At 44.0% G+C, this 23,845-nt stretch overlaps 1 long non-coding RNA gene and 2 other non-coding genes across 3 annotated transcripts; 1 reads left to right on the top strand and 2 right to left on the bottom strand.

The window, feature by feature from the left end:
• Window positions 1-3,336: 3,336 nt before the first annotated feature.
• On the top strand, window positions 3,337-3,500 carry LOC129138451 (U1 spliceosomal RNA). Its single transcript, XR_008541702.1, has one exon. It is a non-coding gene; the product is annotated as a U1 spliceosomal RNA (small nuclear RNA).
• A 5,890-nt stretch (window positions 3,501-9,390) lies between these two features.
• Window positions 9,391-9,462, bottom strand: TRNAQ-CUG (transfer RNA glutamine (anticodon CUG)). Its single transcript has one exon. It is a non-coding gene; the product is annotated as a tRNA-Gln (tRNA).
• A 1,826-nt stretch (window positions 9,463-11,288) lies between these two features.
• Window positions 11,289-20,944, bottom strand: LOC107971169 (uncharacterized). Its single transcript, XR_001714127.4, has 4 exons — window positions 20,161-20,944; window positions 17,441-17,630; window positions 16,181-16,383; window positions 11,289-11,693 (listed from the first exon to the last, which is right to left on the bottom strand). It is a non-coding gene; the product is annotated as an uncharacterized LOC107971169 (long non-coding RNA).
• Between the last annotated feature and the right edge of the window lie 2,901 nt (window positions 20,945-23,845).

Raw genomic sequence — 23,845 nt, 5'->3', positions numbered from 1 at the left:
CACCAAGGGGAGAGCCCCAGCAACAGCAGCCTCCACAGCCCGCTTTAGATGATAGATTTAGCTGAGCAGGGAGGTGGATGTGTGGTGTTTACAACCTCTTGTTACGTATACAAAAATAAATACTCCCATGACGTAGAACCTCATCTAGAAAAAATTAGAAGTCATTTGGCTACAAGAAATCATGAAAGAAGAACTGGGATGTGATGTTTTCCCTGATGTTTTTCGTTGGCTCCCTAATGGAATAGGTTCCCTTACTGTTCTGGTATGCGGATTCTCTTTGTGATTCTCATTCTTGTGTGAATTATATCTGTGCTATTCAAATTATTAATGTTATATATTTCCTGTTTTACTTCTGAGAAAACTGATTTTATGGTATCTGAAGACTAGAGATGATTAAACAAGTGACAGCTGTAGATTTAACTGAAGTCTCTCTCTCTTCTTTTCTTTTCTTTTCTTCTTTTTTTTTTTCTACTCTGTGACGTACTTTCAATTGGGCTTTGGGGCGCTCTTAAAAATTCCTCAGTGAGGCAGCTCCTGTCCTCCCCTGCCCTCAGCGTGGGAAAGACTATCCGGGAATGAGTGTTCCTGGCAAAGAGGGACACCTTGGCTGAGCTTTTGATGATCAATGCTTTAAAAAAGAAAGATTTTTAAAAGAATTTTTATCTGAGGAATGTGAGCCACTTCACATGATCAGAGAGACATTAAATCAAGACAGCAACCACTTTCTGCTTCCTTCCTTTTGAGCTATGTATTCATCTGTTGAAACTGCTTGCTATCACCCCAGGTAGCTGTAAATTAATCTAATAATGCCACACCAAACACTGTATCCCACACCCTATAACAAGGGATAGCCAAGCTCTCATCAATGCTATTTCTGAAAACCAATGAGAATTCCTGACAGGCACCTTTCTGTCAGCCCATTGTGCATCCCCCCTTTTGACCTTTAAAAACCTGCTTGTGACAAAGGCCCAAGGGAGCTCAGATCCAAGGTTCTTTTGGTGTGAGTCTTCCAGGCAGCTGTCTTCATGTTGGCTCAAGTAAACTCTAGATTCTATTTTGTGCTTCAGCCTCTTTCTTTTAGGTCAACATGTTCAGCAACAGTAGAATAAATAAATAAATTGGCCTATATTCATACAAAGGAATACGCACAGAAACAAATAACCACATGAATAACATGAAAAATTCATAGATGTAAGACTGAGTGAAAGAAGTCAAACCTATGCCTCTGCTCCTGAGACCGACTTTGCAAAAATTATAACTGGGAGAATTATCACAGTGAAAGAGATCTGACCTAACTGCTTCCGTCTTGCTTCCAGCGTCCAAGCTGTCCTTGTTCATTCCTGGGCACAGGCCAAAATAACTTTGAGAGGAACTTAGTTTATGGTTTAGCTGTGAAACAAAGATGATAACAGCCCTTTCCCAAAACAAATCCCCTTCCTGCCTGAGGAGTAGACTGCCTTTGCAGGACTAACAAATTAGCCACAAGATTAGAAATGATGGTTTAGGATCATGCAGCCTCCAACTTACGAGACTCTAAACCTCCCTGAATTGTGCCTGGGGATCACATCACTATTGTAAAACCTAAGATTAGTGCGTGAGGTATTTTGTAGCCCTGCACTTGATGCATCAGCTGGCACCACCCAGATGGATAAACCAGCTCATCTGATCTTGTGGCCCCCACCCAGGAACTGACCCAGCTCAAGAGGATGCTTTAGCTCCCTTTGAGTTCATCTCCGACCTGACCAATCAGAACTCCCAACTCACTGGCCCCCACCCACCAAATTATCCTTAAAAATTCGGGTCCCAGAATACTCAGGAAGACTGATTTTGGTAATAATAAAACTGGTCTCTCACACAGCTGGCTCTGGGTAAATAACTTTCTTTATTGCAATTCCCCTGTCTTGATAAATTGGTTCTGTCTAGGCAGCAGGCAACATGAACCCATTGGGCAGTTATATTCCCCCAAAACCCACTATACACTTTATGATTCAGTTTATATGAAAGCAAAGGACAGGAAAAACTTGCCTGATAGATTTGGAGTCTGTGGAGTATTGTCAGAGTTTGGTGTTGTATTCTACAGATTAAAAGTAATCTGTTAAGCACCTCAAATAGTTTCCCCCAAATATATATATATTTTTTCCAAATTTGGACCACTTTGTTTCTGTCTTTGCAGAACATAAAGTGCTAACATGAGGTAAGTGCTAAGGTCTGGAGAAGGCCGTGGAAGAGATGACAAACTCCAGCATCATGCCCGAGTGTCCAGTGTGCTCTGCTGGGGCAGCATATTTGTACATTGCTGTATTTGAAAAAACCCTACAAGATTCCTGAAATTGGACCACCGTCCTTATAACACTACTAGTGGTAAAACAAGTAAGGATGGCTGGTTTGCAGTCATCTGAGCAGCCTCTCTAGTTTCATAGATATGGTTTCTCTGATATCGAACGGCTTCCAATTTCAAGTAGAATGCTACATCACAAGGATAATGATGTGAAGTGAACCAGTTACTTATGTAATCCTCCATGTTTTAGTCTGCGCATTACAAGCCATTATTTGAAGAAGGGTGGGCAGGCTCCAGACTTCTGCCAAAGAGGTCCTCGGCAACACAGGCTAAGAACCGGCTTCTGGGCAGTCGTGATGGCTCACGCCTGTAATCTCAGCACTTTGGGAGGCCGAGGTCGGCGGATTACCTGAGGTCAGGAGTTCGAGATCAGCCTGGCCAACATGGTGAAACCCCGTCTCTACTAAAAACACAAAAATTAGCCGGGCTTGGTGGCATGTGCCTGTAATCCCAGCTATGCGGAAGCCTGAGGCAGGAGAATCGCTTCAACCCGAGAGGCGGAGGTTGCAGGGAGCCGAGATCATGCGACCGCACTCCAGCCTGGGCGACAGAGCGAGACTCGGCGCAAAACAAAAAACAAACAAAAAACTACAACAGAAACACCCGCTTCTTTGGGGAAGACCATGGGCGGGGAAGAGAGGGAAAGAAGGCAGAGGCAGACATCACTGCCCCCGCAGGCTCTGGCACCATGTTGGTCGGCTGAGTGGCGGAGGGTGGGGCGGAAAAGCAGACGGGGACGAGGAAGGCGCTGTCGGTGACATCACGGATAGGGCGACTTCTATGTAGATGAGGCAGCGCAGGGGCTGCTGCTTCGCCACTGGCTGTTTCACCACGAAGGAGCTCCCGTGCCGTGGGAGCGGGCTCAGGACCGCTGGTCGGACCTGAGGGTCCCAGCTGTGTGTCAGGGCTAGGAGGGCTCGGGGATACGCGGGGCAAGTGACCATGTGTGTAAAGGGTGAGGTATATGGAGCTGTGACAGGGCAGAAGTGTGTGAACTCATACTTACCTGGCAGGGGAGATACCATGATCACGAAGGTGGTTTTGCCAGGGCGAGGCTTATCCATTGCACTCCGGATGTGCTGACCCCTGCGATTTCCCCAAATGTGGGAAACTCGACTGCATAATTTGTGGTAGTGGGGGACTGCGTCCGCGCTTTCCCCTGAATTTTTGTAATGAAAAAATAGACTCCCTTGTAAGGGTTACTCTTAAAACTGCCGTTTTGCGGCTTGGGTGGCATGTTAAGTGTTCTCCTTATAGTCGCAATGATGGGAAACAGAAAGTAACGTGTTATGCTCTCCGCCGCCGTGAGCTCCTTTAACACTAGCTAACTGGCCGCAGGGCTCTTCTCTTCCCTTTCTACTTGGGGCTGCTTTTTGCAGATCGCTTCATGGTTTCCAGTCTCTTGGGTTCTCACGCTCTGTGAAAACCTTCGTGTTTTTTCATAGCCCCCAGAGTCACCCTTCACACAGCCTCTGCTTCTAACCGCAGCCTCCGCAGGAGTTTGTAGGATTTCTGTGCTAGCGGGGAATGTGTTCTCACCTCCTGGACCCAGGGAGAAACTACGCAGTCGGGTGCTGTTCTTTGGGATGAAAGCAGGGTCCCCCCGTTCGGTTGTTAACATAACACGCTTGCTTTCTGTAGGGGAAGGGAGGGCTCTCCCGGCGCCCAGGTGCCCTTGCTCATGTTCACCGAGGCCTGCAGGTCAGAACCGCAGTCTCACCTGTCGCCAGAATGTGCTGCGATCTACCCCAACTACCCGAACTACCCAGCAATAAAATAGGACACATTACGGAAACATGAAATAGCGTGGATCATCTCAAAAACATTATGCCGAGTGATGAAAAGAGTGCACCCTGTGTGGCGCCATCAAGGTGAACTTCTACAACAGTTAAAACTAACCTGTATAGTGACAGAAACTACATCATTGACTGCTGGCCTCAGGGGGAGGGCGGAACTGACTGCAAAGGGCACAAGAGGACCTTTTAGAGTAATAGACACGTCGTCAAACTTGAAATGGATGCACTGTACCAAAGTCAACTCACACCTTAATCAACCTGATTGTAAAAAGGAATAAGAAAGCCACTCCAAATCTTAATGTCTTCTACTTAATTTAGTGTATGTTTATCCTTAGAAGATTCCTTTAGAAAAATATCTCTCTAACTGTAATCGGGAGTTGAGGAATTCCTTCGTTTCTGTTTCTGTCTTTTTGTCTGCAGTTAAGTTCATGCACTATTAAATGGAATGTTTGTAAAATAAAAATAGAGTCTAAGCTAAATTTTATAAAAGCATACATATATGCGTCTTTATTATTTTATTATTTTTTCAGGTATAAATATCCTTCTTTATTATTTTTTCTTCCTTTTTCTTTTAGGGACAGTCTAGCTAAAATATACATTCTTCTCCCTGTAGATGTACCACAAGACTGTGACTCCAGGGTTGCCCAAATGTTATGAGAAGTTATTTTTGAACGTAAGGTTTTCAAAAATTTTACATATGTTTACATCTTCTCTACTGTTAGTATGGTCTATGCTTAGCATGTATAGTTTAACAATGATTTGGAAGAAAAATATGTAGGTATGTTAACGGTAGTTAATTCCAGGAGGTGTGAATATGGATGACTGGTTATCTTCCGCTTTATGAATTTTTTATATTTTTAAATGGAAAATTCTCAATGACCTGGAAGTTAAAGAACAGATTAGATATGGAAGGGGTGTAGGGTAGGTGAGAGGAAAATGTAAAGGGAAGGACAAACCCAGTTCTGGCAGGACCATGTTTAAGTTGAAGGTTTCTGGGGAGAAGTTCTTGGGATAAGAAGGATACGAAGGAGGCAGGAGAATCATGAAAATATTTAGGACAGTGTATTGCCTGTCTTATCATTCCTCCTCCTTTTGTGTTTCTTCCAAAGAAATACACAGACTTATATTTCTTTTCAAGCATGCTTACCATTTGTGTTTCTCTTTTACTAATGTAACTGCCTGGTAGGTTTATCTTGCCCATTGCCCAGGTAAGCCAATGGAGCTGAGAACAGCAGGCTTTCTACAATAGAGAAAGAATTTAATAAATGCAGAGGCAGCTGAGGGACCAGGACAGGGGTTTATTATTACTCAAATCTGCCTCCCCCAAAATTCAAAGACTAGGGTTTTTTTTTCTTTTTTCTTTTTCTTTTTTTTTTGGATAGTTTGGCAGGCAAGGGGCTAGGGAATGTGCAAAGCTGATTGGTTGGGTTGGGGATGAAATCACAGTGTCAGAGCTTGTTTACTGCACTGAGTCAGTCCCTGGGTGAGGGCCACAGGACCAGATGAGCCAGTTTACCGGTCTGGGTGTGCCAGCTAGTCCATCATAAGGCAGGGTCTGAAAAATACCTTGAACACCAATCTTAGGTTTGACACCAATAATCTTATATACTGGCACAGTTGGGGAGCTTAGGAATCATGTGGCTTCTGGCTGCATGGCTCCTGAGCCATAATTTCCAATCTCGCACCTAATTTGTTAGCTTTGCTAAGGAGATCTGATCCCCAAGATAGGAAGGAGTTTGTCTCAGGAAGACATCTTTGTTTCAGACTTAGACTTGGAACTAAACTTCTCTCATAGTTAGCCTGGCCTATGCCCAGGAATGGACAAAGGCAGCTCAGAGGTTAGAAGTAAGATGCAGTCAGTTAGGTCAGATTTCTTTCACAGTCATAGTTTTCCTATGTCAGGTTTTTCTCACTGCCATAATTTTTGCAAGGGTGGTTTTGTTAGGAGCAGTATAAATGCAGTGGTTCTGAGAATGTCTTCTGGAGACAGGCTGCCTTCACTTCAAATTCCTGCTTTCAAATCCTCCTTTGCTGGCTGAGTGACCCTGGACAGGTCACTTAACATCTTTGTGCATCTCACATGGAAGATGAAGGTGATAGTGTGACCTCGGCCTGAGGTAAGGACTAAATGAGTAAACACATGCACATAATCAACTGTGCCTGAAATGTGGCACTTTGTGTTGCAGACACAGCTGATGATGTGCATGTGTTACTCATGTGCATGTTAGCTCTTGTATTTTGCCTGCAACACTGCACAAAGAGCAGATGTGATGAAAACCAATTGTATTGAAGTTACAGCAGTGATACTTTCCAGTGGCCGTGCACCCTCCCAGGGAGACTGCAGCAATCTTCTCACCAGCAGTAACCTCCTGGGCTGGGAGATCCCAGGAAGGCCCCTCAATCTCCAGCAGGTTTGACCCTCAAGGAGCTTCGGGGAATGAACTAGAGAAGTATTTCTATCTGGGAGGAACTGGGAGTTTATTAGCTCATGTGTTCAGCTCATCCAAAGGGGAATAATGATTCAATTTCTTGCTTCAAATCTGCCCCAGTAAAATTCTTATAGTTTTGCCCAAGTGCAGTGGCTCACGCCTGTAATCCCAGCACTTTGGGAGGCTGAGGCGGGCGGATCACCTGAGGTCAGGAGTTGGAGACCAGCCTGGCCAACAAGGTGAAACCCCATCTCTACTAAAAATACAAAAAGTAGCCGGACGTGGTGGCAGGCACCTGTAATCCCAGCTACTTGGGAGGCTGAGGCAGGAAAATGGCTTGAACCCGGGAGGCGGAGGTTGCAGTGAGCTGATATCGTGCCATTGCACTCCAGCCTGGACAACAGAGTGAGACCCTGTCAAAAAAAAAAAAATCATATAGTTTTACAGTGGAAGACATTTCTACATGTAGGGGAGGAAATATGACTTTTTCTCACCCAGCCTAGGTTCGCTGCTGAGACCCTCACAGCAAAAGACAGACTAACAAGGGAAGAGCATACAGATTTATTTAATGTAAATTTTACATGACAGGAACGCCTTCCAAAGGAAATGAAGGCCCATGGAAACAGCTAAACCTCAGTTTTTGTTTTTGTTTTTTTAACAGTAGGTTTATTCAAGAATGAATAGTCATGGAGAAGTATGATAAGTCAATAAAAGTATGATCTAACAGTAACAAAGTGGGGGAAAGGTAGCCAGGCCTCTGTGTTCAGGCTCTTCTCTGTGTCCCTGTGTCTTCAGAATCAAGGATGCACCTTTCCTCTGGGTACAGAGAGGGCACCTCTCACATAAAAGTCTTATACATGATTTCAGGGAAGAAGGGCAGGGGGAGGGTGACAGTGACCTTCCTGCTTCTGTGGTTTACTCATATTCCTTTAGCATAAAATATTCAATACCCCAAGATGTTATACTTTGGAGTAGCATGTCCTGAATCCCATCATGCACATGCAGCAAAACCCAGAATCTTTGAAGAGTGATGACTACAAAATATTTAAATTCAAAATACAAATGATGGCCAAGTGGGGTGGCTCATGCCTGTAATCCCAGCAGGGAGGTGTAGGGAGGCCCAGGCAGGTGGATCACTTGAGTTCTGGAGTTCGAGAGCTGCCTGGCCAATATGGCGAAACCCCATCTCTACTAAAAATACAAAAATGAGCCCAGCACATGGTGCACACCTGTTGTCCCAGCTACTTTCAGGGAGTGGGGAACGGGTGGGCTGACGATCAACTGAAACAATATCATATTTAAGAATGATTTTTTTTTCCTATAGGGCTAGTCAAGTGAAGCAGTGGAAGTGGAGAAGGAACAAAGAAACCTGTAACTGGTTGTGATCAAATATTTGTAAACAGGAATGAATTTTTATGCACTATACACTGTTATCAAAGTTACATATGCTGCAAAGCTGGTAGTGAACAGCAGTGCCCTGGTCCCTTCCTACACTTATCTGTAGGGATAACAATTTTTAATGCACGCAACCCACCTCTACATAAATATTGTTACTCTTTGACTGTCCAATTTTCCATCCCAGGTCCTGCAGTTCTGCTTGCAAGGGGAAACGGAGTTTGTGTTTCCTTACCTGCCAGTCCACTCCAAGGAGCCAAGAAGGCGTCCTCTCACCCCCTCAACCCCGGCTCGTCCTCCAAACTGAGCCCCTCAACGACTGCGGTATTTTTCAGTCCTTCGTAACCGCTCTCAGCCCCAAAATATGAAAATGAGAGCGATGGTCCTGAGCGCCTGGAGTGACATCTTAGTTCGCTCCCAAGACCCATCAGGAACCTCATCCCAAGTGCTCTGAAGAGCAGGAGAAAACATTTTTAACTAAGGCGTCTTCTCCTTGGGGCAGGGTCCTGACGGGAGAAGGGGGAGCCCCATCTTCAGAGACTCGCCCCTCAGAGCTGCTCAGGTTCCTCTTCCCCGTGGCCCTGAGGGAGCTCGGCCGGGGCGACCCAGGATCAGAACCCGCGCTCCCAGCCCGCGCGCTTGAAGACGCCGCCGCACGGATCTCTCTTTCTGGCTGAGATGTTGGGACGAAAGAATGAGATTTCCCGGAGTCAGGTTCCAAAGCTTAGTGAAACAGCGACTTTTAGGGCCCGCAGTAGAGACGCAGGAGCTAGAAATTCGGCATAAAAATCTGAATATGAAGAACAGAGCAAATTAACATTCGGAATCGGATGGGCCATCTGAATAAAGCAGTGCTACTGCCAAGTTAGGTCTGGAACCATCGATCCTAAACTGAGACACACTCTCCAATGACTGAGCTAACCCCATCAGAATTTCTCACGCCACCGTTTACTTACCAAAAAGACAATGGGTGCCATTAGGAGATTCCCGAGTGAAAGGAATCTCGGGGTCTAGGATAGAGGGGCAGCAGCCTTTTTAGTGGAGGAGACCTGTCACCCCGAGGCCCAGGGTCGCCCTGAGAGGGGGTGGGGACTTCCTGGGTCGCTGGGTCCCTGGCGGGGGTGTCCGGGCCTCCGATTGCTGGGTGCCAGGAGGCTCGCCCAGGAAGGGGACCCTGCAGGCTCGCTGATCCCGACTGGATGACTCGGCAATTTCCCTGTGGTCCGGGCCACTGCGAGAACCCGGTTTCTGGGACCCCGAACACCGAAGAGGGAGACGAAGAGGGGACGAGGAGCGCGGGGCACATCGCGAGGCTCAGACAGCGGGAGCAGAAGGGACACGGAGGCCCACAGCGCAGAGTTTCTGAACGTCAGGGGAATCCCCATTCCATTTAGGGAGTAAAACACAACATTGCCGTCCTAATTAAACAGAAAGGTTCCACCGAGACTCGAACTCGGATCGCTGGATTCAGAGTCCAGAGTGCTCACCATTACACCATGGAACCTCACCGTGCGAGTTTGCTAGAAGCGTCTGAATTCCCAATAAGTAGCAATAGTTCCCACTCAACCATATCAAGGCATTTCTATTATCCCACAAGCAACACTCGAGGAAGGTGGACCTGCAGGAAGGAGCCATCCTTCTTGCTTTCTCTCTGCCCTCTCCTTTGATCGACTTCTATCATTTCATTTGCACCTCGGAAAATGAGGCAAAATCCACTGTGAGTTTAGGGCCAGAGAAGAGCCCCTGAAGCCTCGGTCATAGAGTTTCCTGTGCCACAGTGAAATTTCTTTCTTCCTTTCTTTCTCTCTTTCTTTCTCTCTCTCTTTCTTTGTCTCTCTTCTTTCTTTCTTTTTCTTTCTTGTCTTTCTTTCCTTCTTTTTTCTTTCTTTCTCTTTCTTTCTTTTCTTTCTTTCCCTTTCTCTTTCTTTCTTTCTTTTTCTTCCTCCCTCCCTCCCTCCTTCCCTTTTCCCTCCTTCCTTCTTTCCTTCCTTCCTTCCTTCCTCTCTCTCCCTCCCTTCCTCCCTCCCTTCCTCCCTCACTTTCTTTCTTTCTTTTCTTTCTTTCTTTCTTTCTTTCTTTCTTTCTTTCTTTCTTTCTTTCTCTCTCTTTCTTTTCATTGAGGCAGAGTCTCGTTCTGTTGCTCAGGCTGGAGTGCAGTGCAGTGGCAGTGGGCGATCTCCCCTCACTGCAACCTCTGTCTGCTGGGTTCAAGTGATTGTAATCCGCAGTAGCTGGGATTACAAGCGTGGGCCACCATGCCTGGTTAAATTTTGTATATTTAGTGGAGATGAGGTTTTGCCAGGTTGGCCAGGCTGGTCTTGAACTCTTGACTTTCAGTGATTTGCCCACCTTGGGCTCCCAAAGTGCTGGGATTACAGGCGTGAGCCACTGCGCCCAGACCGGAGATGAAATTTCTGCAAAATTTCTGTTATTTTCTTTATGCTTTCCCTGTTTTCTGTTTGCCCAAGGAGGCCAGATGATTATCAAAACAGGACGTGGGACTTCCTGGGCACCTTGCCCCCTTCCTCCCTGTAGTATATAACAGAAGACAGCAATCAAGTGAGATTGGGAAGCAGGGAATCCCTTATTTTTTTATTCATATTCTTCTATGTTTGTTTGTTTGGTTGGTTTTAAAAAAATTTTCTCACCAGAAATGGAGATTTCTTGGATTTAAAATAAATGCAATCAGCCATATTTTATATTTCTATAAAACACTGAAACCAGGCCATACTCACCTGCTATGACTCAAAATCAACCATATACTGTCGAGGTCAGGAGGCAGGGCCCTGACATTTAAGCACAGTGTGTTTTCTCAGAATTGGCCAAGTTGATGCCATTCCAATTTCTCAATATCTCATGACCCATTAATTGCAGTGTTTAAAAGTGTACATGTATCGTTACTGAAAGCCCAGGAGTTCCGTCTAGGCCCTGCTGCTCAACTCACAGAAAGCCAATCATTGAGACATTGAGTATTGCCGAGGAAGAAGGCTTTAATTGGGTGCTGCAGCTGAGGAGATGGGAGATCAGTCTCAAATCAATCTCCCTGATCAACTAAAATGAGGGGTTTATACAGCAGGGAAGAAACGTAACTGTGTGTGGGAAAAGAGGAACTAGGGAAGGGTGAGGAAGCACTCATGATGAGTGAAGGGACTGGCAAGTCATTGTCTGGATGCTGTGATCTGCTGAGTTTCAGGTCTATGATGCTTTTTGAGAGGCTGAGGGTCCTTTCCTGAGGAAGGAACTCAGATAAAACAAATGTAAGTTTCAAGCTTTAAGACCAGAAGGGTCCATTTTTAAGTCTATCCAAAAACACTGTATGTGGGACTATTGGGTCGATTTCAGTCCCCACTTTCTATTTGTCAGTTCCTCAATCATGGGGAATCTGGTCATGCATCTTTCTGGCTTTGTCATGAGGAGAAGGGGCATCCTGAGCAGCTCCACACCATGGGTGACCGCATGGCCACCCAGGAATCAAACATTCATCTAATACTGTAGTTTCTCCTGAAACACAATCTTCCTCTCTCCAGTTCCCCATTTCCACTAAAGACAAAACACAGCAGGACCAACCTACCTGCAAAAGAAGCTTCAGTCCCACATACTTGGCCTGATTACCCACACAAAGTGCAGCAAGAATCCTTGTCCATATAGGCTCTCCTAAATGGGCTTTGCTGGAACATTTCACAACACCATTTCAGGCAAAGCCCTGAGAAGATTACCAGTTCCTCCACCTGTGTCCTGTTATAAAAGAAAACAGAATCTTATTGAACTTATGCAAACAAACACATCATCATGAGTTAAGAATATTCACTTTACAAATTCTGTAGAAATTCGGCAGAGAGAGAAAAATATGCCTCAAATTCTGTTTAGAAGACTATTCTACTCAATTGTTGCAGGCTATAAATAGCTCAAAATGACAAAAGTTCTCCAGGCTTTGAAGAATAAACAATGTTTTAAACAAACGAACAAAGACCATAAAAACTTATTTCAGTCCTCCATTAGTTCAGTCCATACAATCAGCTCCTGCTCTGCTTCATAGTGGGCTAGCAATCTTTATGAACGTATCAGCCTTTCTATTAGTGCCCTGGGTGAAATTTTCTCTTTACTTCAATGGCACAATCTCCAAAGTTATCAGAAACCTGCATCCAAGAGTCCTTTTCGTGGACTTCCCCAAAGAAGCAAGGCCTGGACTGTAACTGATTATAAGTCACTTTTTGAGAAGAATCAAAGCAAAACAACAATTGTGGATAACAAAAGCCTTAAGACAGCCATGGTTATAGACACAGTTGACAAGGGAATTCTGTTGCTTCTGTGGCACACACAATTTAACATAATAATCATAATTATTACTGACAGCATAGCAGAACTCTAGGAATCTCATACTATCCTGGAACACACATTAACAACACATCTGTGTCAATAGAACCCAAAGGAAGTGAAACACCACCTCAGATTTGACAATGCTTCTTGCAGAATTCTACATAACAAATAAGCCTAAGAAGCCTAATATATCTCTCTTGGACTTCAAGAACCTAATATCCAAAAAGTTAATTTGAGGCCCAAAAGGCTCAATATGAAAATTTCACTCTTAGAAAGTTAGCCAAAGTCTTGAGAGACTTGATATCACAAAATAGAATCACAGGTCACCTTAAAATAGTCAATCATTTAGGCAAAAGGTAAACAAAAATATTTTATTTTATTAATATTAATAATTTTTATTTTTTAAAATAAAATTTAAAATAAATTATTAAAAATTTTTTCAAAATAAATAATAATTTGTATTAATATTACACAAACATTTTGATCAAGAGAAAACCAAATTTTGCCTTTGTGTGATGTATTAAAATGTTAAAGCTAATTTAAATGAAACCTTATACACAAATTTAATTATAATCAGTTCAACCATAAGGTAAGAGTTTCAAAAACCTTTCATGACCTTTTATACTTTTCTATGAAAAAGCAGATGAATGCTCAAGAAAACCCTGTTATTCTGATACACGGGCCCAGTTGCTGGCCTTGCATCAGTGTGTTTCTGAGTGTAAAGTCTAATTTATAGAAAAATCTCTGAATTTGAGAGGCCAGGGTGGGTGGATCACTTGAACTTAGGAGTTTGAGTCTAGCCTGGGCAATATGGTGAAACATTGTGTCTACCAAAAAAAAAAAAGAGAGAGAGAGAAAGAAAGAGAGGAAGGAAGGAAGGAAAAGAAAAGAAAAGAAAAGAGAAGAAAAGAGGGAAAGAAAAGAAAGTCTCTGAACTAAACTTATCTCTCAGACTCCAGCCTTAAAATTCTCATGTGCCCACCTCTTCTGTCCAGAGGAAGAGGGGGCATGAGGTGGAAAAGGGTGCATGTGGGATTGTTGGGCCTAGAGGGATGGAATGGTTTCAATTTCTGGTTCCGTGTCTCATGGAAGCAGTTCATTTTGATTGTCATCTTCCCCAGGGTCTGAAGATGAGGCATTCATTGGCATCAGTATTCAAGATTTAGCAGAAGTATGTGCCTTTTTCAGACCCAGGAGTCTAAGCCCTGTAAGCTAATAGCACAAGGATTAGTTCACAGGACATTTGTACTGCAGAAAGTTCTATTTCTCTCTCATGTCACTGTGATCTGCTGTCCAGTAGTTACTGCCTGCAGCACTTCAAACCATTGTATTAAAGTGGTTAGGATATTCTTTGCATGTAACTAGTTGCCAGCATTCTAATGACAGAACTGTGATCGAAAGCATCAAAAATGTGACAGAACCTATGCCAAACTTTTCAAAGTAAGACAATTAAATTTTCTCTCCATCATTTAACAAAATGCTAAATGCAAATATCAGTTTTGGAAATTCAGTATGAGGATAAATAATCTCCTTTTATTTAAATACTATACAACAAAACAAGAACAAAGTGAGAGTAAACACACTGTCATTTCTTTTCAGCTATTTTATTTATTTATTTTGAGACAGAATCTCCCTCTGTCACCCAGGTTGGGGTACAGTGGCAGGATCTCAGCTCACTGCAGCCTCCACCTTCGAGTCCAAGGTTCAATGGATTCTCTTGCTCAGCCTCCCGAGTAGCTGGAATTACAGGTGGGCACCACCATGCCCAGCTGATTTTTGTGTTTTTAGTAAAGACAGGGTCTCACCATGTTGAACTCCTGGCCTTCAGTGATCTGCCCACCTTGGCCTCTCAAAGTGTGGAATTATAGGAATGAGCCACCACACCCAGCCTTCTTTTCAGCTATTTTAAAAGAGCATAATCACATATTTCCAAGATTCGTTTCTAGATACAGTACTGATTACTGATTAGGTCACTTCCACCATTAAAATCTTCAAACCAGTGCAACAATTGTACATGTTTTATTTTCAAGTACACACATGAAGACCCAACAGTGATACAAGGCTTGGGATCAAAAATCACTAGAAATTCTCACAACCTGTTTGTATTATCACTTCATCCAAGTGAATGTCACTTAATTTTAGTAATGGTAAACACAACTTAAGGAGGTTGAGAGAAATCCAATCAATATAATATCTGTAAGGACAAGGCCAATCTTTCTGAACGTGGAAACTTTGTACCCACATCATAGTTTTTCCTCATTAGAGGAAAGGGTTGGTTGAAACCAACTCACATTACTGATTGCATTGAATGTGTATCAAACCCCAGGCCATGGATACCTGGGTCCTAGTGTTCCTGTGACATCCCCTTGGGGTAGCGGAACACTACCTTTCAATGATGGGAAGTCTTGGGCAAGAGCAAGTCTCCTCCCCTTGTCCAATATAGACAGTTTTTCTGTCTAACCCTACCTCAGCAGTTGCCCTATCCCTGGGGCCAAGGGTTGGCCGAGTTCCTAGCTCCAACATCAGTGGTAGATGCCTTTTGTTTTATGTGAGAAGCAACCAGGTTTTGTGCCTGTACTCTGGTGGTGGTCGATCATGTGATCATGACTTTTATGCCTACGCCACTGTGGCAAGCTTGAGAAATCCTCTTTCCCTGCTACATGTGTCTTGTCAGCACTAAGGACGTGGGAGGAAAGACCCAGCAAATGGGCAAAACCATGCTATGTATCTGGGACTCTCAGAGTTTCTAATCTGTCACAATAGTTCACACTTGGCCTTTAAGAAATGATGAAATCTTCAGTGATTTTCTCCAATGAACATTTATGGCTGCCATCTTTTCCTTCCATTATCTGTCAAAGATGAACTGCTTCATGTGTTTGTCCTTCTATAGGGGGTTTTCTCACGCTTTGGACTTCAGCTGACTCAGGGGCCTTGCAACTTCAGCTCTCTGGTGGGATCAAAGCACGTATGATTTTGCAGACCATACAGCTTTTTCTTGTCATTAGAGTGGGAACAACTGTCTCTTACAGCTTTCTGCATCTTAAACAACTGTTGAATCACATGTCTGTTTTAAAAAATCCTTATCTTTTCCTCTATATCTGGATTAATTTCCCTTCAGGATACTACACAAATTCTGTTAGCTGATCACTTCTTTTGAGGCTATGAGGTAGACATAGTGAGCATCTTGACGATCCCTGCAAATGAGTCTATTCATTAGGTGCTCACGGGAAACCTGGGCCCAGACCAGTAGTGAGACACACAACTGTCACCCACAGCTCTAGTTGAATTTTTGTCATGAGGCTCTTTCTCCTCAGTCAGCATACAAGTCTTAGAACAAGTTTGAGATTGGGACTATCTTAAAATAGGCTTCCTGAGTGGCTAGTAAGATTTGCTGGGACTCCAATTTCTGGTCAAATGTGAGCCAGCAGAGTAAAGACAACATTCTTGACCCAGGAGAAGGCAACAGTACATGGATACACCATATTTTTCATCAGCCTCAGAATAATTACCTCAATGAATATTTAAATTAGTGATTGAAATACTTGTTTTCCCAAGCGTGTGATGCTGAAAATTGGAAAAGTTGCCTTGGTTGTCTAAATGATTGTGCGCTCAGATTGAATTTGAGTGTACACAAGGTGCAGTCTCCATTGGAAAAGATTCTAAGAACTGGATGTGGGTAGAGGATGCAATTATGGAACTTGGTATCCTTCCCACCTTCTTTTCTTTCTTCCCGTTTCGACTAGTCTTGTAATGCTAGGCCCAGGCATCAATATACACACAACTAAAAAAGGCAAAATCAGTGCAAAAGACACAATATCTATACAATGAAATCAAATGGTGCCTATTGCTAAAGTTACTTTAACTTCTCATCATGTAGCCCAATAAGGTGAATGCTGCCCACCTACCAAGGGTGTTAGTCAGCTCAGGCTGCCATAGAAAGATACCAAAGGTTGGGTGGTTTAACAGCAGACTTTTATTTTCTCAATGTTCTAGAGGCCAAAAGTCCAAGATCGATGTGCTGGTAGAGTTGGTTTCTGGGGAGGCCTCTCTTCCTGGCTTGCAGAAGGCCACTTTCTTGCTTTGTGCTCCCATAGCCTTTCCTCTGTGCCTGTGTGGAGAAAGAGAGAGATTCTTTGATGCCCTTCCTCTTCTTATATGGACACCAACCATTCTGACCAGATTAGGGCCCCACTTGTATGGTCTAATTAACCTTAATTACCTCCTTAAAGACTCTATATCTAAATACAGTCAAGTTGGGGGTTAAGCTTTCAACATATAAATTCAGGGGAAAACAATTCATTTTATAACACCAAGCAATAGGGACGAGCCTAAGATTCTTTTTTTTTTTTTTTTTTTTTTGAGACAGAGTTTAGTTCTTGTTGCCCAGGCTGGAGTGCAGTGGCATGATCTAGGCTCACCGCAACCTCTGCCTCCCGGGTTCAAACAATACTCCTGCCTCGGCCTCCCAAAGTGCTGGGATTACAGGTGTGAGCCACTGTGCCTGGCAATCCTATGATTCTTTACCTATTAAATCCTATGACATTTGCCTGGTGGTAGGGCCAGGAAGAAGTTGTTAGCAAGGCTGCTATTATTGCTCATTCTACAATTAGGAAAGCACACCTGAGCCGAAGTGCCTGGCTTATGGGAAAGAATGCGGGTCAAACAGGTATGAAATAAAAATAGGGGAAAATGGTAGTAAACAAAAGCAGTGCTCTTATGTGAGTCATGCATCCAGGAAGGATTAAAATTGTGCAATTTCATGGAAATCCTATTGTCTTTATCAGGAGAATGACTTAGAAGTTTTATTAACTGGGGGGGGGGGGGGTGAAAAGGATGGTGTCGATTAAGGACAACACCTGATTGCCCAGCATAATGTGAATTCTTGACTAAACAGGTATAGGATGTGAAGGAAAGATCAGCAGTCAAAGAAAACTCAAAGATTTTTAGACTGAGCATACGGAAGGATGGTGTTTCCATCCACAGAGGTGAGAAAATAGCATGTGCTGCAGGTTGTAGGAAGAAAAACAGAGATCAGCTCAGGGCCCCAATACCTTGCTTGAGTTTTCCATTCACCCTGTCCCCATTTCTACATCCCCTTGAGATTTTTGTGAGGCTGAATGCAGAGGTGCTTGGCCACTTCTCCCCCTGGGCACCAGTCCTCTCACCTCCTCCTGACAGCGTCTTCCATGGCCCTGTCTCTGATGACCATCTCCCAACAAGATGTCATCCTGCAAAGGTGATCTGAGCCATAGCTGGGGCAAGGCCATCCACTCCTTGACTTGTGTGGCCTTGGTGGGCCCCAGGAGCACTTCACCGCTTCTCAGGGTAGTAGATCTTTTGTTTGGAACTCTTCTTCTGAGGAAAACAGGGAAGGAAACAGCCTGAGGGGTGGAAAGGGAGGGCTGTACCAGGGAGCCTAGGAAAGTTGAGCCTAGGCTCTCAATGCAAAGAACATTTACCACCTGAGAAGTTCTACTCAGTTACTATTGTTAGTTTAGAATCTCATCAATGAAAATGGTATAGAAATTTGCTTTCTTCCTGGTTATATGTGCACCTACATAATATCCTTAATTTTGCCTCTTGGCTCACAAGCCTAGAATACTTCCTATCTCCCTGGCCCTTTACAGAAAAAGTTTGCTGAACTCTACAGACAACAATGCCCCACACTTTACAGAAAAAGACACCCAGGAATGTCTTTTACTAATTTTCATTTGTTGGACATTTTTCCTGGTCACCAATAAGTTCCCTTTCTTGGCTTGTAATGATTAGTCTGTGGTTGGTTGTCATTTGCAATGACACAATATATACTGGGACCTCAAAGCAGAAAAGGTGTAGAAGAAAACCTAGGAAATATCATTCTCAACATCAGCCGTGGCAAAGAATTTATGGCCAAGTCCACAAAAGCAATTGTAGCAAAAACAAAAATTCGCAAGTAGGACCTAATTCAATGAGAGAGCTTCTGCACAGTAAAAGAAACCATCAACAGGGTCAACAGACCACCTACAGAATGGGAGAAAATGTTCACAAACTGTGAATCTGACAAAGGTCTAATGTCCAAAACCTATTAGGAACTTTAAAAAATCAACAAGAAAAAAAATAATCCCATTACAAAGTGGGCAAGGTGACATGAACAGGCACTTCTTAAAAGAAGACATACAAGCAGCCAGCAAACACAGGAATAAATGCTCATCATCACTAATAATCAGAGAAATGCAAATCAAAGCTACAATGAGATACCATCTCACACCACTCAGAATGGCCATTATTAAAAAGTCAAAAACCAACAGATGCTGATAAGGCTGTGGAGAGAAAGCATATAAACACTTGGAGTGAATGTAAATTAGTTCAGTCTCTGTGGAAAGCAATTTGGAGATTTCTCAAAGAACCTACAACAGAGCTGCTATTCAACCAGTAATCTCATTACTGGGTATATACCCAAAGGAATGTAAATCATTAAAACAAAAAGACACATGCGCTCCTATGATCACCACCAGGCTATTCACAATAGCAAAGACATGGAATCAAACTAGGTGCCCATCAATGGTGGATTAAATAAAGAAAATGTGGTACATACACAACATGGAATACTGCACACCCATAAAAAAGAATGAAATCATGTCTTTTGCAATAACATGGATAGAACAGGAGGCCATAATCTGGAAGAAACTAATGCGGAAACAGAAAATGAAATACTGAATGTTCTCACTTAGGAATGGGACCTAAATATTGAGCTCACACGGACATAAACTTGAGAACTATAGACACTGTGGACTACCATGAGGTAGGAAGGGAGGGAGGGAGAGTGGGTTGAAAAACTAGCTATTGGGTACTATGCGAACTACCTGGACCCAATATACCCATGTAACAATGCTACACTTGTACCCTTGGTACACAACAAAAAACTGAGATTTTAACAAGAACAAAATTATAGTACACTAAAAAAATTACTGCACAGAAAGTAAAATAATCATGGATTTTAAAAATTAAATATTACAAATAAAGATCTAAAATCAATAATCCAAACTTACACTTTAGGAAACTCAAAGAAAACAAGAGCAAATTAAGTCCAAAGTGAGTGGAAGACAAGAAACAATAAACACTAGAGCAGAAATCAAGGAAATTGAAAACCAGAAATCAATAGAAAAAAGTCAAAAAAACCTGAACTGTGTTCTTTGAAAGGACCGATAAAATTGATAAACCTTTAGCTGGTGAACCAAGAAACAATGAGAAAAGATACAAATTACTAATATGAGAAAGAAAACAATGACCCTCACTTCTGATCTTGTGGACATTAAAAGGATAGTAGAGGACTATTATGCACAATTCTCTGCTCACAAATTTGATAACTTCGATGAATTGGATCAAGTACTTGAAAGATAAAGTTGACCAAAACTCTACAAGGAGAAATAGATACACTAAATAGGTCTCTATCTATTAACGAAATTGAAGCAACAATTAATAACCTTCCAGAACAAAGCGCCAGGTCTAGATGGTTTCACAACCAAACACTTAAGGAAGAAACTATATCAATTCTCTCTAGAAAACAGAAGCCGAGGGAACACGTCTTAACTCTGGTCTAGGAGGCAAGCTTCACCCTAGTAGCAAAACCAGACAAACGATTTTGAACCAGGATGTTGAACTAGCCTGGACTGCTGACCAGCTCCTGAAACTCAATCCTGGAAGAACTGTAGAAGCGAGAAGAAAACTTGGCTTACAGGAACTGTAAAAAATGGTAAACCTCCTGTAGAGACCAAGGCAGTATTGACCCGGTGTGTGTGGAAGGTTAATGTTCACCGACAGCAGAGAGAAAACAAGATGGAGAAAAGTATTTTCGGTTCTGCTCTTGCGTCTCTCTCCATGGCTCTGGGCCAGCTGCGCTTCTTACCCCTTCCCGAAAGAGATTTGTCAGCGGCTCTTAACCCTCCAATGCGGTAGCTGCGATGTGACATCGGGAACCCATATAGGCTTCGCTGAGGAAAAGAGTAGATGAAAACAGGGGTGAAACCAGATGATCGCGGGGCTTTCCTCTTCAGAGTGTCCTCCTCAGGCCTCCAGAGCTAATGATTGCCATGGCCTCCCCACTACACTGCTTAAAGAGAAGTATTAAAAAGAACCCTGTGGACGGAAGATTTGCCTGGTGGAGTGTAAAACAAACAGGGGTGATAGAAATGAGTTCTGGGGACGTGCTGCTCTCCACTTGGGGCCCATTCTTCATTTTGCCGAGACCACCAAAGACTGGGCCTTCCTCGACAGGAAGGTCCGAGGCCCCTCTCCGCAGCTCCCCTCATCTGCACTCGGGTTCCTCCTCACATGCCTCCCCTTTCCCTGGGCCCCAGTTCCCCACCACTGCTTGTGTCCGCCCCACCCCACAGCTTCTCTCCTTTCGGGGAGTCTCGCTCTGTCACCCAGGCTGGAGTGCAGTGGCGCGATCTCGGCTCACTGCAAGCTCCGCCTCCCGGGTTCACGCCATTCTCCCGCCTCGGCCTCCTGAGTAGCTGGGATTACAGGCGCCCGCCACCACCCCCGGCTAATTTTTTGTATTTTTAGTAGAGACGGGGTTTCACCATGTTAGCCAGGATGGTCTCGATCTCCTGACCTCGTGCTCCGCCCGCCTCAGCCTCCCAAAGTGCTGGGATTACAGGCGTGAGCCACCGCGCCCGGCCGGGAATGTCATTTTTTGAGCCGCACTCCATCGCGAGATGTGGTCTAATGGTCTATCCAAGGTCCAAGTAGAGAATCAGTGACCAGGTACCTCTTTGTATTGCAGGGATCCGACAGCAGAGACGATAAAAGTCGCGCCGGTTTTAGGGCCAAATATGTAGAAACGCAGAGACCAACCAGACCCACTGGCTGCTTCAAAGACAGTCTCTGCAAAGTCTCGGCTTAGATAAATTCCTCTCCGGGGCCCGGGCTCACGCCTGTAATCCCAGCACTTTGGGAGGCCGAAGCTGGTGGATCATGTGAGGTCAGTAGTTCAAGATCAGCCTAGCCAACATGGTGAAACCCCGTCTCTACTGAAAATACAAAAATTAGCAGGAAATGGTGACACGTGCCTGTAATCGCAGCTACTTGGGAGGCTGAGGCATGAGAATCTCTTGAGCCTGGAAGGTGGAGGTTGCAGTGAGCCAGGATCGTGCAACTGCACTCCAATCTGGGGGACAGACAGAGACTCTGTCTCAAACGAACAAACAAAAATAAATAAGTAAAAGAAAAATAAATTCCGCTACGGAAAGAACCCAAGGACTATACAGTAGTTCCCCCCTTCCCCTCTTTTTTTTTCTTTATTAGCGCGGCACAGTAAGTAAATGTAAAAACCACAGGGCACAAAGACAGGACGCTGCGTTTGCCGGAAATGGAATCCAGGTCTCCCGGGTGGGAGGCGAGAATTCTACCACTGAACTGCCAACGCCTCCTGACCCCGAGCTGTGCAGCCTTGGAAAGAGTTAAGACACAGACTTGGGAACAGGAGTCAAGATTTTGACCGTGTTCTCTTTGCAAGATGTGACAAACAAAAAAGACACCTAGAGCAATGGCTCGCAGTGGAGAATTGCCATCAGGCAATACCACAAAGTTATGGCTTCACATTAAAAGAGCTGACTTGAAAAAGCCTTATTCTGAGTAGGCTCTGAAGCAACTGCATAACAAACCTCTGTAGGAAAATATCAGAAATTCACCCAGCTTCTTGTCTCTGGTCCTGTATCCAGTGTGAGCCTGTGGAAAGTTCTTGCCTCGCTTGTTGATGTCTTCTCTTTGCCTCCCTGTTGCTTGGTTCCTCCCAAACCCTTTCTTCCCAACCTTGACACGAACATCAGTACTTTCCCCAAAAAGGCCTTCAGGACCCAGGAACTCGAGTATGAAAAGCTGAACTCTTGGGACTGTGCCTGGGATACTCCAGGAGACCAGGGTGATAATTGAGCTTCTCTCCTCCTACACCTCTTTTGAGTTCCTGGAAAACGCCAGGGATCAGATCTTGCTTTTAACTTCTTATGCCTTACAGAGACCAAAACAAGAGGGAATAAATGGACATTTCACTCCCAGAATTCTTCTCTTCACCTGGCCCTGGTCGGCCACCCAAGGAGGCCAGTTCAGGGAAAAACGGTTCCATTTGATTCTAGGTAGGATATTACTCCTCTAGTTAACATAAAGCGTTCTTTTGCTGTTTACTTTTGTCGGATATTCATGTTTTCACTCTCATTCTTTTGTTTATAATGAGCGTGGTATAGATTTGCACCGTTCTTTTTGTTATTGTTGTTTATTTTCTTTCCTTTTTACATTTTTTATTTCCAACTTTTATTTTAAGTTCAGGGGTACATGTGCAGGATGTGCAGGTTTGTCTCATAGGTAAACCTGTGTCATGGTGGTTTGATGCACAGATCATCCCATCACCCAGGTACTAAGCCCAGCATCCATTAGCTACTCTTCCTGATGCTCTCCCTCCTCCCAACCCCCACCCTCCAACAGGCTCCAGTGTCTGTTGTCCTTGCCCCCTAACCCCATTTATCCATGTGTTCTCGCATTCAGCTCCCAGTTATAAGTAAGAACACACGGTGTTTGGTTTTCTGTTTCTGTGTTAGCTTGCTAAAGATAATGTGCACTGCTTTTGACCCGGTGTGGTGGTTCACATCTGTAATCTCAGCACTTTGGGAGGTCGAGGTGGGTGGATCACAAGGTCAGGAGTTCGAGACCAGCCTGGCCAATATGGCGAAACCCCATCTCTACTAAAAATACAAAAATTAGCTGGGCATGGTGGCGCGTGCCTATAGTCCCAGCTACTTGGAAGGCTGAGGCAGAAGAATCCCTTGAACCTGGGAGGTAGAGGTTGCAGTGAGCCGAGATCTGGCCACTGCACCCCAGCCTGGTGACAGAGCGAGACTCTGTCTCAAAATAATGATAATAATAATAATAATAATAGGCTGGGTGCAGTGGCTCATGCCTGTAATCCCAGCACTTTGGGAGGCCGAGGCGGGCGGATCACCTGAGGTCAGGAGTTCGAGACCAGCCTGACCAACATGGAGAAACCCCGTTTCTACTAAAAATACAAAATTAGCTGGGTATGGTCGCACATGCCTGTAATCCCAGCTACTAGAGAGGCTGAGGCAGGAGAATTGCTTGAACCTGGGAGGCGGAGGTTGTGGTGAGCTGAGATCACACCATTGCACTCCAGCCTGGGCAACAAGAGTGAAACTCTGTCTCAAATAATAATAATAATAATAATAATAATAATTTGCACTGCTTTGAATATTTAACCCTTTTCTGCCATTGAACCATTAGAGTCCGCATTTCCTTTTCTATCCAATATGAGAGACTTAGATCCATTATAATTAGCAGTAATTAGTGTTATGTTGGAGATGATGGGCATAGTTAGTCTCATTCCCACCACCTCATTGTATGATTTCTGTGTTTTTGCTTTGTTTATAAAATCTCTTCCTGCCTTTTTTTTCTTTTCTTTCTTTTTTTTTTTTTTTTGAGACGGAGTCTCGCTCTGTTGCCCAGGCTGGAGTGCAGTGGCATGATCACGGCTCACTGCAAGCTCTGCCTCCCAGGTTCATGCCATTCTCCTGCCTCAATCT

Source organism: Pan troglodytes, chromosome 1, assembly GCF_028858775.2.
Source record: "Pan troglodytes isolate AG18354 chromosome 1, NHGRI_mPanTro3-v2.0_pri, whole genome shotgun sequence".
NCBI classification, from domain to species: domain Eukaryota; kingdom Metazoa; phylum Chordata; class Mammalia; order Primates; family Hominidae; genus Pan; species Pan troglodytes.
This window is presented reverse-complemented; position numbering and strand designations above follow the sequence as displayed.